This window comes from Panthera onca, chromosome E1 (assembly GCF_046562875.1).
Source record: "Panthera onca isolate mPanOnc1 chromosome E1, mPanOnc1 haplotype 2, whole genome shotgun sequence".
Classification (NCBI taxonomy): Eukaryota; Metazoa; Chordata; class Mammalia; order Carnivora; family Felidae; genus Panthera; species Panthera onca.
Window position 1 is genome coordinate 54,816,944 of NC_138352.1, and position 10,291 is coordinate 54,827,234.

Consider the following 10,291-nt stretch of genomic DNA (forward strand, 5'->3'; position numbering starts at 1 on the left):
TGGAACCTGAACATTCTGTGCCCAGCAGAAGTGCAGTCCAGAGATCGGTTCCAAGAGCCACTGGGAGGTACAGCGAGGAGAAAGATGGTTAACAGAAGTCCACTGGGAGGCACCTGCTGAGGTTGCCACAGGGATGCTTAGGGCTGAAAGGGGGCTGCGTTTAGGGAAACTTTGATTTAAGAGGTATTTACAAGGCAGGTTTTATGAGACTTGGGGGCTGATTCACAGGAGGAGGGAGAGAGATAAAGATTCGAGAAGGACCCTCACGTTTCTTTCTCAGGAGAGAGAGGAGGCTATTAACTGAAGTAGGACAAGAGGAGGGGTGGGCCCAGGGATGAGGAGATGTCATTTCAGTTTTGGTCGCAGTTCCCAGGGACCGAATATAAGTGGAAGTGGATGCGGTCTGAGGAGCCCGGGGTTGGGGGTGGGGGGAGGTCTTGGATTAGAGAACAGTCAGGACTAACTCACTCACGGGGACATGGGTCAGGGTAGAAACCATAGGTGTGAACACGCTCTGCCAGGGAAAGTCATGTGCATGGGGAAGAGGACCCCTGTGGGATGGGCAGAGGCAAAGGACCTCCGCAAAGGTGGCTGGGAAACGTGAGAGAGTGAGGCGTGCAGCGCGGTCGTGAGGATTCAGTGCCGTGGAGAGGTTAAGCAGGACCGTGACCAAGGAGCTGCTGGCCTTAGCGATTCTGAGATGAACCAGCCAGGGGTCTGGGAAACCGACTCTGGCTTCTTAGGAAAAGTAGAGAAATGGAAAGGATCACCTAGCGTTGGAGCCCTGGGGCCAAGAGGCAAAGAGCACAGCTGTCTCTCAGCAGGAACTGGCATCGGACACGGCACCCCCTGGGCACCGCGGGCACAGCCACCAAGAGGGCCCCCCACCGGCCTCTGTCCTGGCCACTTGGTTCCTCCAGAACACAGCATGAGGGCCTCAGACTGGCGACACTTGGATCCTGGGCCCACAGCTCCGTGTCCAGGGCACGAAGACAGATGCTCAGAATTCCTTCAGTTCTTTTAGTAAATATTTACTGAGCACCGAGTATGTGTCAGGCACAGTTCTAGGCCCTTGAATACAGCAACCAAATCCAAAAAGATCCTCGTCTTCGTGGCACTTACATCGGAGGGGGCCACAAACCGCACACAGAAACACAGGGATAATGAGCCGGTGAAGGACAAAGGAAAAGTATAAGGAAGATGAGGGGTGGGGCAGAAAGGGTACAGGTTGCAGTTTTAAGGTGGCCCACCAGAAGGCAGGGGCATGCCAGCTGTGCACGGGGAAACAACAAGGAAGCTGGTGTGGCCACAGCACAGGAACGAGGGGAAGGGTGGAGACGGGGCCAGAGGGGTTGGGGCAGCAGGCTCTGTGAGACCTTACGGGCCCCTCCCTATAAGGAGTTGGGCTTGTGTGTGCATCGTGAAGGTGAGGCTGGCAGGATCTGCGGACCGAGCAGAGCGTGAGCAAAATCAGAAATTCAGGTTTGGGGCCCGAAGAGCTAGAAAGATTGAGTTGCTGTCAGTGGAGATGGAGGAGGCTGTGGGGGAAGCAGTTGGTGCAGGGGGAGGTGGGGAGCGAAGGGGAGATGGAGAGTTCTAGGGCAGATCACCCAGTGGGGCATTCCTCTGAAACAGAAAGCGGGGCACTGGCCAGGCGATGACCTCCAGAAAACACTGGCGACAGGTGGTGACTGGTGACTGACCCCTGGCAGAGCAATTTCGGCAGGGGTGAGGAGGGCCGGAGAGTCAACTCGAGTGGTGTAAATCAGGTCTCCTGATTTACAAAGCAGAGCAGGGGTGGGAGACAGAGAGACCAGGAGACAAGTGCCGGGGAGTGGCCTTTTGGACGGAGGTGGCCTGAGCCCATTTGGAGAGTGAGAGGAAAGAGGTAGATGCGAGAGGGGTTGCAGATCAGGATAAAGAGACCCCACAATAGGGAGGAGGGATGGGTCCCAGGAGAGGCTTAGCCTAGACAAGCAGAGGTTCGAGCTCAAGGCGCTTGGGTCGGGGAACAAAGACAAAGGTCCCAGGGACATTTCGACAGAAGTGGCCAGGCCAACGGTGGAGAGTGGGAAGTCAGGCACGACTCCGGGATTTTCAAGCCCAACTCCGCCATCCATCCTGAAGGCCTTCCGCGTCCCCTTCTGAGTCCAGACTTCCTCATCTTCACACCAGCCAGCCGCGGGGCCTCACCCTGCACCCTGCCATGGCCAAGGTAAACTGCACCCAGAAGGCTCAACGCCCTGAGCACCGACTCCTACCTGAACCCAAAGCCACGCAGCTGCTTTCTCTGCTTCTGCTGCGGGCCACCGTTGGGGAATACTGCCCAGCTGATGTCCCCCAGCCCCAAGGGGCTCCCTCTCCTGCTCTCCGCCTGAGCCCCCCACCCAGCAATGGCTGTGCTTCCTGTTTCAGAAAAAAAAAATTACAGTGCAGAGTAAGAGAAATCAAATTCAGAAGAGTACACATTGTAAGATTCCACTTTTATGAAGCTCTAGAACCAGCAAAATGAATCTCTCCTGATCTACAGTGATAGAAATCACATCGGTGTTTGCCTGCGTCTGGAGGAATGTAATGGGATATGAAGGAACTTTCTGGGGAGATGGAAATGCTCTATATCTTTACTGGGGAGGCGGCTACGTGGCTGTATAGATTTGTCAAAAGTCATCACTTGTACGGTTAAGATGCGTGCGTTTGATTATATGTCAATTATTCCATACAAAGTTGATTAAAAAAAACAGAGAACCATGGATGTTAACTAAACTCCTTGCAGTAATCATTGCACAATATATACATATATCAAATCATGATGTTGTGCACCTGAAACTAATACAAAGTTATGAATTGTATCTCAATAGAACTGGGGGGAAAAAAACCCAGAGGACTAAAAAGTGTTGCAAAAAGAGAAAATGCATGCTAACAAGCAGAAAAGTCCTACACTCAGACATTCACCAGTGACATCCTTCACTTCCTTCCTTCTCTCTGGGGGAAGTAGAGCACCTGCTCTGGTCCACCCAAGCCTCGTGCGGGAGACTGACCTGGAAAACGGCCAGCCGGCCCTCCCTGACCTCCCCGCCTCTCCCCTTGCCGTGTCTCCGTCTAGCTCTCAGCCCAGCCCCTCGGGAGGTCGTCTGGACTCACACTGTCTCCCCCTCCTCATGCAATCCACTGCCGTCCCCTCCGCCACGTGGACCAGCTGCCCCACTCTGAGACACCTGCCCTGCAAGCCATTCCCTCTCTCCTTCCTCTCTCCTCCCTGGTTTCTATGACACCATTTTCTCTGTGGTCCTCCTCCATTTCTGGACACTTCTCATGCTCTTTCCCTGGCTTCTCTCCCTCTGCCCCTTCTTAAATGCGTCCGGCCTTGGCCTTCTGCTCTCTGCACCTGCACAGCCTCCCAGCGTGATCTCACCCACACCAGGGCTTCAGTTACCATCTATTGCTGACAATGCTCAAAGATATCTCTGATATTTTTTCAGAGTATCAAGGATATGGCAGAGGAGGTGGGAAGAATATCACGTGTGCTTCAAAAGCATTTTACAACTTTTAAAGTGACACGCACATCCAACCCTCTTCAGGGACAGTCCGCTCGACCTCAAAATCGGCAAGCCCCAATGCGAATTCATCAACTCTCCCAATCCTGTTCCCCCTCCTCCCCCTCCTCCTCGCTTCTTCAGGAGCCCTGCTGTTTAAGACAGAAAACTAGGGGCGCCTAGGTGGCTCAGTCGGTTAAGCATCCAACTCTCGGTTTCAGCCCAGGTCATGATCTCATGGCTCGTGAGTTCGAGCCCTACATTGGGCTCTGTGCTAATAGTGCAGAGCCTGCTTAGGATTCTCTCTCTCCCTCTCTCTCTCTCTCTGCTCCTCCCCTGCTCTCTCTCTCTCTTTCCCTCTCTCTCAAAATAAATAAATAAACTTAAAAAAAAAAAAAAGAAGAAACCTGGGAGTCACCTTCACACTCCATGACTACCTACTGTCCATTACTCCCTTCTATTTCACCCTCTACACCTCCTGTCTCTCCATCCCTACACACCAGTACCACACTCCAGTAAAGGCCTGACTCCTTACTCCCAGCAATGGTCATTCATCCATTGACTCATCGGCTGCTTCATTCATTCATTCGGCAAGTATTAACTGAACACCCATTATGTGCCAGATGCTGACCCAGATGTTCAGGATACATCAGTGAAGGGGCACCTGGGTAGCTCAGTCGGCTAAGCGTCCGACTTCGGCTCAGGTCATGGTCTCACGGTTCGTGGGTTCGAGCCCCAAGTCGGCCTCTGTGCTGACAGCTCAGAGCCTGGAGCCTGCTTCCGATTCTGGGTCTCCCTCTCTCTCTGCCCCTCCCTCGCTCACACGCTGTCTCTCTCTCTCTCAAAAATAAACATTAAAAAAAAAATCATTGCTCAATGGAACTTACATCCTGGCACTGCAATAATTTCTGAGGTCATTCCATCATCCGCGTGAACCCTCTGACCTCCAACTCTGCTGCGGCCACAGTGGACTTGTCATCATGTGCATCTGCTCAGCATCTTCCACGGGATCTCATGCTCCTGGGGTCAAGTCTGGTCCACATGTGAGGTGCCCTGATCCCTTCCCTCCCATCTGCTCTCATGTCCGCTTTCCTCCCCTGCCCTCTCCTTTTACTCCTTCGCCGAACCCTCCTCCCCCCCCCCCCCCCCCCCCCCGGAACACAGCGGTGCTCTCGCGCTAACACTTACACTTCCCGGTCCTCTGCCTTCAGGGCTTCCCTCACCTGACTACCGGGCAAACTCCTGGTCACCTTCAAGTCACAGCTCTGACCCTGTCCCTTCCAAGGAGCCTTGCTCAACTTCCCCAGGCAGATGCCGGGGAAGGGGCTCTCCCCGTAGGGTGGCCCAGCCCCCATCATAACACATCATACTGTGTGGCGCCATTCGCCTGCCCACCAGCTGGCTCTTCCTCTCCACCCTGAATGTCTGCAGGGCTGCAACCTGCTTCGATCCTCTCTGCATCACCACCGTCTGCCCCCTTATCTGGCATACACATAGTAGGGGTCAGGAAATGGTAGTGGGCTAAATAACCGGCAGTGAATTAGTACTGGTGTCACAGACAGGGAGAGGCTTGGGGAGAAGGGGACAGTGAGTTCTGAACTGGCTCCAGAACAGCCCTCTTACGGACAATTTGGATCCCATGGTTAAAAGCAGGGTTCAAATCCTGCTTCTGTACCTACTGGCTGTATGCTCTTTGTGCCCCCAAGCTCGTCCCCTTCCCCGTAAAATGGGGACAAGAAGAGAACCTGTCACATTAGATGTCTGGCACCGTGCCTGGCACACCAGCTCCATCAAAAGTGAGCTGTTGCCGCTGGCACCATAATCCTCCCAGGTGTCCATCCTTGTCTCCTGACCCTCCCATCCCCCTAGCGCGTACTCCACTACCCCCTCCCTTCTCGCCTCCCAATCCACGCTTGACCCACAACCGCCAGCGCCTGGAATTTTCCGGGCTGAGATCACCAGGGACCTCCTCCTTGCAGAACCCTTTCCTCTCTTGACCTCCCAATGGCATGTGACCCTGGCATCACTTCCTCCTTCTTCAAAGTCCCTCTCTGACTTCCATGACGCGAACCCTCCAACTTCTCAGGAGAGCCTTCTGGCCCTCTCCCTCTGGGTCTCTCCAGCCCAGACTCTGCCGATCCAGACACAAACAATCAACTGCCTACCGAGCATCACCGCCCCGTGTGCCACACCCGATGCCAGCATATCTCAAGCGGTTCCTTACCAGCTCCACCCCCGCCCCTCCCCTCACTCCTGGGGTCTACCGGTGAGAGGACAGACAAGCCCCATCCACCAAACCCCCAGGCTACACCTCTGGGAGTCATCCCCTCGGTCTTGCCCGCCCCCCAAGCAGCCCCAGTCCTACTCTTAACATCCCACCTTCTTGACATCTTCATACCCAGCCCTCCACTCATCCCCCTCCGCTCTGCTGGAGTCAAACCATCTTCTCTCAGCAGGGCCCTTATAAGTCTCCTACCACCTGCTATTCAAATGTGCTCTCCGGATCAACAACACAGTATCACCTGGGAACTTGTTAAAAATGATGCATCTCAGACCCCCACCTCGGACCTACTGAATCAGAATCTGCATTTTAACAAGACCCCCCAGGGATTCCCATGCATTTTAAAGGTTGAGAATTGCTATCCTAACCAATCTCCCAACCTCTAGCCTCCCCCCAACTCGAACCAACCCCAGACTTGACAACCGATGTGCAAATATGGTTTGCACCTCTTAAAAGCCCTCAGTGAGACTCCCCACTGCCCTCAGGATTAAACCCAAACTCCTCACCAAAATATCCAAGATCTCCTTAATCTAGCGTCCGCCTTAAGGCTATCCCTCTAACCTTCCCTCCTGCTCTCTGGCCACACAAACCACACAAACCTGGTGGCTGCCACAAGGCACACCTTCAGTATACACTTTGCTGGTTCCTACCTCTGTGCCTTTGAACGTGCTGTCCCCGCCCCCCCCCACCCCACCCCCCCCACTTGCTTGGAATGCTCTGCCTCTTATCTGCCTGTACACACTTGGTCCCAGCTGAGACTTTCTCTGACTCCATGAACACAGTTACTTTCTTTCTGCCCGTGTCAGCACTGTTCTGAGCACTAGCATGGCTCTTATATCCTTGAAGTTATTTCTCTATATGTCTGTCAGTCCCACCATCCTGGGTGCTGTGTCTCTCCTAGGGCCCATCCATGATGATTCAATGAAGTATTTGCTAAAAGGCTGAATAATACAACTTGTTCAACTTCTGTCATGACAGCAACTAGAACAGGAAGAATGGAGATGAGACTTCAGGAGGAACTGGTGGAAAAGGGGAACACAGCAGGGCAAATACGCTATTCATCTGGCATCTCTCAGTCTGGAAACTTCCCAAGAGCAAAGTCATCAACCACAAAATGTTAACTCCAAGGAGATTTTCAAGATCTGGTCACCCAACCAAATGCCAGAGAGGGCAAGCGCTTTGGCCAAGGTCACAGCCGGCTAGGGGCAGGGCTGGAACTAGATTCCAGGTAGCTCTGGGGAAAATTGGGGCAGATGGCTACTTCACTCCACGAACCTCTTCCTTTCCTATCCATCTTCCATCCCTAGAGGAAGTCCCCCATGCTCTAATGTAATCCGAGGGACTACCTGGGCTCACTGGAAGCTCTTAAAGCACCTGCTGGGACCTGGGCAGGCTGGAGTTGCCAAAGCCCCGAGGATTGGAAGAGGGCATCCAATTATCCCCATCTTCCAGATTGGCAAACTTTGGTTCTGAGACTCTGTGTCACCCTGCTAGCTAATGCCAGAGGCAGGATTTGACACTAAGTACCGTGCTGTTCCCGTAGAAAGATCTGAAAAGTCAAAAATCCCACCCATGTAGAGTCACTATTTACAATAATCATGACGACTGGCCGCCTAATGCCTGGGGAATCCCCTCGCTCCCACCAGTTCCTCTTTAAATCAATCCTCTTTCCCTCTTGCACAGGAGGTCTGACTTAGGAAAGAACCTGTACACCCGCCCTCGCACCCCAGCCAGGCCTACTGGAGAGACCACCGCAGAGTCATAACCTTTGACTGGGAAATCACCCTTCCCTGTGCCGGGGACTTGACAATGTCACTCACTATTCACATCAACCCTGGGGCTGGTACTACCGTCCACACTCTGAGATGGGGCAACTGAGGGTCGCAGATAACGCAATACTAGCCGATGGTCAAAGCCAGTAAGTGGCTAGGCTGGGTCTTGAACCCACGTCTTTCTGACGCTAGCGCTCCTCTTTCCGTTCGGCCACGTACAGGCTTTCCCACCCAGCAGGAAACCACCTGAAGCCTCTTACTGGGTTACCTAGAGAAAGTAACTTAACCTCTCTGAACGCCCCAAGGTCAGAAGCTTTGCTTTCGGGAGGGAAAAGCGAGACGCAAACGAAACGCAAACCCGCGGGCGCCGGCGCAGTTCTTTCCCGGAGCCCGGGGCTTTCTAACGTGGAGGGCGCGCCCCCAGTCCCCGGGACGCGCGAAACCAAGCGCCCGGCCGGCTAGGCAGAAGCGAAACCTCGACACTCTTCAGCCTCCCCCGCTCGGTTCTGGGAACCAGAGAGACAGGCTTCGTGGAAACGCGCGCGGCGGCAGCCGCCTCGGACCCCGGGACCGCCCCGACCACAGCCCGAAGTCCCGGGCTGGGAGGTGCGGGGGCCGGCGCGGTCGGGCCCGAGCAGCAGCGCTACGCGCGCTTCCGCCCCGCTCGGCTCCGGCGGCGGCCGCGGCGGCCCCACAATCCCCTTCTGGCTCCGGGGACGGGCGGGGCGGGGCGGGGCGGGGCGGGCCGAGCGGGCGGAAATAATTTTCTGTTTGGTCCTCTCTGCCCCAGTCCCTCAGCCGCGGGACGCGCGAGTCGGGCGAGGATGCCGGAGGCGGGAAGCGGGAGCGGGAACACGCTGCTGCCCTGGCAAGCTTAGAGGGGCGGGCGGAGCAGGGATTGAGCGCCTACTGTGTGCCTCAGCGCTTTCCAAAAGGATTTTCGTTAGATCTTCACTACAGCGCTTGCCAGAGGGAGTTAACGTCCCATTTCAAGAGGAACAAGCTGAGCCTGAGAGGTCAAGTCACTCGCGAAAAACTGCACAGCCAGGATCAGCGTGACATCCCAAATCAGTGCTCAGTTACATCGAAGAGAGCACGACGAACTTGAACCACTTGTTGGCTGAGTCTTGTTCTTGCTTGAGGTGTGTGTAAGCACACAGTAGGTTCTCAGGAAAATATTGGAAGACCGGTAATGAGCTTTACAGCTCACCCATGGGAACACCCGCCACTAATCCAGCCCAACCCTCGGGGCACCGGGTTTCCCCAGTGACCTCGGAAGGGAACACTTGCGCTGGGCGGACGTCTCAGTTAAACACAGGCATTCGACCTACACGTGGTGGCGGACCCCCAGCCCTACCGGAGGACAGATCGGGTTCAAGTCCCCGCTCTGCCGCTTTCAGGCTGTGTGACTTTGGGCAAGTCACTTATCCGCCGGAACCAAAACTAATCTATTTATAAAATAAGATATTAACACCCACCCAAAAGGGTTGTGGGGAGGATTAAACGAAACAGTGTTCCTAATACACTTACTAAATGCCCAAGTATCTCGCGTTCACCACACATTCTCCCGGCGCTGCACCCGCACGGGATGAGACCCAAAGACAAACCTCCTCCGCCCCAGTCCCCACGTCGCCCGCCCCTGGCTGCAGGGACCGATGGGCCTTCGAGTGACCCTCGTCCGGCGAAACCCGAAACTTCGGCCGCGGTCGGTCCCGAAAGCAAATATTCAAATATTCCGAAAATGGTGCATGGCTAGGGCTGACATTTTTGCGTTTAATTTTCTTCAAGTTTTATTCTTGTCAGTAAAAGTAATTCGTTAGAAACTCCTAAGTGAGACTTCTCGTCTTTTTCTTAACTTTTCGTATGAGCGAAGTTCACAAAGCGGACCAGGATACCGGCTTTTGGCACTCCTCGCAGGGATCCCGGTCCTCGCAGGAATCCGGGTCCTCCGGCCGGCCCCGACAACCCCTAGCTCTCGGCCCCCTCCCCCAGGCACGGAAGCAGCAGAGACGGGCCTCCTCCCCGCCGCGCCCGTTTAGAGCTTCTACGTCCTGGCAGCCCTCCGGGATTCTTGGGTCCTCGCCGGAGTGAGGGAGGTGGAGGGCTGCAGCCCAGGGCTCAGCTTCCCCGACCTCCCCAAACGCCAGTGTCGCTGGGATTAGGGAGTAAATCCCTGACGCCAAAGACCAGGTCAAGGACAAGTTCTCCCCCGTCCTACTCCCCCCCCCCCTCCTGGGCGGGGATTCACCCCCCCCCTCCCCCCCCGCTTCCCGGATGAAAGGTACTAAATAGACGCGAGGGGAGGGGTGGCGGCGGGTCCTGGCCCCTTGATGTTCCGGTTGAACAGGTGCGGGTGAAAAGGAGGCGGTCCCGGCGGAAGAGTCGGCCAGGGGGGCAGTGCGCGGAAGAGGGGGGCAACCTCCTCCACCCTCAAGTACCCCCGCCGCTCTTCCCCTCTCCTCTCCGTCTGCCCCTCCCCCGCAGGAAGCGTTCCCGGGCGCAAGGTCTTTGAAGTGTCGCTGAAGCCCTCCGGACTGCCTTCTCCCCTCCGCCACCCCACCTCCCGCGGAGGGAGCGTGACCTTTGGTCCCTGAGGGCGTCCGTCCCCCCCCCTTTAGGAAGTGGGAAGGGGGATCAGATTGCGTCCCCCTGGTCCACTCCGGTGTTGGGATAAAGCCATCGGGCTGACGCCCCTCACTTCTTCC